The sequence below is a fragment of the Triticum aestivum genome, chromosome 1D (genome assembly GCF_018294505.1).
Source record: "Triticum aestivum cultivar Chinese Spring chromosome 1D, IWGSC CS RefSeq v2.1, whole genome shotgun sequence".
NCBI classification, from domain to species: domain Eukaryota; kingdom Viridiplantae; phylum Streptophyta; class Magnoliopsida; order Poales; family Poaceae; genus Triticum; species Triticum aestivum.
In genome coordinates, this window is record NC_057796.1 from 29,599,400 (window position 1) to 29,602,581 (window position 3,182).

The window sequence follows — 3,182 nt, forward strand, 5'->3', positions numbered from 1 at the left end:
TGCTCATTATTCACGCGTCTAGCGGCGGCAAGCGTGTTCTGAAAGGGGTCGAAACCATGGTAAATAGGCACTGGAGTGGTTGAACCGTGGTAAAACTCGTCTCCGTAGTTGAGCGGGAGCGGCCAAAGGAATGTGCAATCGTGTGTGTAGTGGAGCTGGGAGGGGCAAGCATAAGGGACGAAGACGGGGGTAACATGTCGGATGCGATCATACCAGCACTAAAGCACCGGAGCCCATCAGAACTCCGAAGTTAAGCGTGCATATGTTTAGCACGTTTTACTATTTTGCACGTTTACGGTAAGTTTTAGCTCGCTGCTCATTATTCACGCGTATAGCGGCGGCAAGCGTGTTCTGAAAGGGGTCGAAACCATGGTAAATAGGCACTGGAGCGGTTGAACCGTGGTAAAACTCGTCTCCGTAGTTGAGCGGTAGCGGCCAAAGGAATGTGCAATCGTGTGTGTAGTGGAGCTGGGAGGGGCAAGCATAAGGGACGAAGACGGGGGTAACATGTCGGATGCGATCATACCAGCACTAAAGCACCGGATCCCATCAGAACTTCGAAGTTAAGCGTGCTTGGGCGAGAGTAGTACTAGGATGGGTGACCTCCTGGGAAGTCCTCGTGTTGCATTCCGTTTTTAATTTTTTTTGCGCCGCGTGCAAAAGAAAACGCACGTGCGCGACATATGTTTAGCACGTTTTACTATTTTGCACGTTTACGGTTAGTTTTAGCTCGCTGCTCATTATTCACGCGTCTAGCGGCGGCAAGCGTGTTCTGAAAGGGGTCGAAACCATGGTAAATAGGCACTGGAGTGGTTGAACCGTGGTAAAACTCGTCTCCGTAGTTGAGCGGGAGCGGCCAAAGGAATGTGCAATCGTGTGTGTAGTGGAGCTGGGAGGGGCAAGCATAAGGGACGAAGACGGGGGTAACATGTCGGATGCGATCATACCAGCACTAAAGCACCGGATCCCATCAGAACTCCGAAGTTAAGCGTGCATATGTTTAGCACGTTTTACTATTTTGCACGTTTACAGTAAGTTTTAGCTCGCTGCTCATCATTCACGCGTCTAGCGGCGGCAAGCGTGTTCTGAAAGGGGTCGAAACCATGGTAAATAGGCACTGGAGCGGTTGAACCGTGGTAAAACTCGTCCCCGTAGTTGAGCGGGAGCGGCCAAAGGAATGTGCAATCGTGTGTGTAGTGGAGCTGGGAGGGGCAAGCATAAGGGACGAAGACGGGGGTAACATGTCGGATGCGATCATACCAGCACTAAAGCACCGGATCCCATCAAAACTCTGAAGTTAAGCGTGCTTGGGCGAGAGTAGTACTAGGATGGGTGACCTCCTGGGAAGTCCTCGTGTTGCATTCCCTTTTTAATTTTTTTTGCGCCGCGTGCAAAAGAAAACGCACGTGCGCGACATATGTTTAGCACGTTTTATTATTTTGCACGTTTACGGTAAGTTTTAGCTCGCTGCTCATTATTCACGCGTCTAGCGGCGGCGAGCGTGTTCTGAAAAGGGTCGAAACCATGGTAAATAGGCACTGGTGCGGTTGAACCGTGGTGAAACTCGTCTCCGTAGTTGAGCGGGAGCGGCCAAAGGAATGTGTAATCGTGTGTGTAGTGGAGCTGGGAGGGGCAAGCATAAGGGACGAAGACGGGGGTAACATGTCAGATGCGATCATACCAGCACTAAAGCACCGGATCCCATCAGAACTCCGAAGTTAAGCTTGCTTGGGAGAGAGTAGTACTAGGATGGGTGACTTCTTGGGAAGTCGTCGTGTTGCATTCCCTTTTTAATTTTTTTTGCGCCGCGTGCAAAACAAAACGCACGTGCGCGACATATGTTTAGCACGTTTTATTATTTTGCACGTTTACGGTAAGTTTTAGCTCGCTCCTCATTATTCACGTGTCTAGCGGCGGCAAGCGTGTTCTCAAAGGGATCGAAACCATGGTAAATAGGCACTGGTGCGGTTGAACCGTGGTAAAACTCTTCTCCGTAGTTGAGCGGGAGCGGCCAAAGGAATGTGCAATCGTGTGTGTAGTGGAGCTGGGAGGGGCAAGCATAAGGGACGAAGACGGGGGTAACATGTCGGATGCGATCATACCAACACATAAGCACCGGATGCCATCAGAACTCCGAAGTTAAGCGTGCTTGGGCGAGTGTAGTATTAGGATGGGTGACCTCCTGGGAAGTCCTCGTGTTGCATTCCCTTTTTAATTTTTTTTGCGCCGCGTGCAAATGAAAACGCACATGCGCGACATATGTTTAGCAGTTTTATTATTTTGCACGTTAACGGTAAGTTTTAGCTCGCTGCTCATTATTCATGCGTTTAGCGGCGGCAAGCGTGTTCTGAAAGGGGTCGAAACCATGGTAACTAGGTACTGCTGCGGTTGAACCGTGGTAACTCGTCTCCGTAGTTGAGCGGGAGCGGCCAAAGGAATGTGCAATCGTGTGTGTAGTGGAGCTGGGAGGGGCAAGCATAAGGGACGAAAACGGGGGTAACATGTCGGATGCGATCATACCAGCACTAAAGAACCGGATCCCATCAGAACTCCGAAGCTAAGCGTGCTTGGGCGAGAGTAGTACTAGGATGGGGAAGTCCTCGTGTTGCATTCCCTTTTTAATTTTTTTGCGCCGCGTGCAAAACAAAACGCACCTGCGCGACATATGTTTAGCACGTTTTATTATTTTGCACATTTGCGGTAAGTTTTAGCTCGCTGCTCATTATTCACGTGTCTAGCGGCGGCAAGCGTGTTCTGAAAGGGGTCGAAACCATAGCAAATAGGCACTGGTGCAGTTGAACCATGGTAAACTCGTCTCCGTAGTTGAGCGGGAGCGGCCAAAGGAATGTGCAATCATGTGTGTAGTGGTGCTGGGAGGGGCAAGCATAAGGGACGGAGACGGGGGTGACATGTCGGATGCGATCATACCAGCACTAAAGCACCGGATCCCATCAGAACTCCGAAGTTAAGCTTGCTTGGGCGAGAGTAGTACTAGGATGGGTGACCTCCTGGGAAGTCCTCGTGTTGCATTCCCTTTTTATTTTTTTTGCGCCGCGTGCAAACCAAAACGCACGTGCGCGACAAATGTTTAGCACGTTTTATTATTTTGCACGTTTACGGTAAGTTTTAGCTCGCTCCTCATTATTCACGCGTCTAGCGGCGGCAAGCGTGTTCTCAAAGGG

At 50.3% G+C, this 3,182-nt stretch overlaps 5 non-coding genes and 1 pseudogene across 5 annotated transcripts; all 6 read left to right on the forward strand.

Annotated features, from left to right (window-relative positions):
- Positions 1–512: 512 nt before the first annotated feature.
- LOC123183663 (5S ribosomal RNA) lies at positions 513–631 on the forward strand. The gene has a single exon (XR_006492722.1). It is a non-coding gene; the product is annotated as a 5S ribosomal RNA (ribosomal RNA).
- A 615-nt stretch (positions 632–1,246) lies between these two features.
- Positions 1,247–1,365, forward strand: LOC123183489 (5S ribosomal RNA). The gene has a single exon (XR_006492555.1). It is a non-coding gene; the product is annotated as a 5S ribosomal RNA (ribosomal RNA).
- A 302-nt stretch (positions 1,366–1,667) lies between these two features.
- Positions 1,668–1,786, forward strand: LOC123183660 (5S ribosomal RNA). Its single transcript, XR_006492719.1, has one exon. It is a non-coding gene; the product is annotated as a 5S ribosomal RNA (ribosomal RNA).
- Positions 1,787–2,088: 302 nt separating this feature from the next.
- On the forward strand, positions 2,089–2,207 carry LOC123183643 (5S ribosomal RNA). Its single transcript, XR_006492703.1, has one exon. It is a non-coding gene; the product is annotated as a 5S ribosomal RNA (ribosomal RNA).
- Positions 2,208–2,506: 299 nt separating this feature from the next.
- Positions 2,507–2,614, forward strand: LOC123183673 (uncharacterized; annotated as a pseudogene).
- Positions 2,615–2,914: 300 nt separating this feature from the next.
- On the forward strand, positions 2,915–3,033 carry LOC123183732 (5S ribosomal RNA). The gene has a single exon (XR_006492761.1). It is a non-coding gene; the product is annotated as a 5S ribosomal RNA (ribosomal RNA).
- The last annotated feature ends 149 nt before the right edge of the window (positions 3,034–3,182 follow it).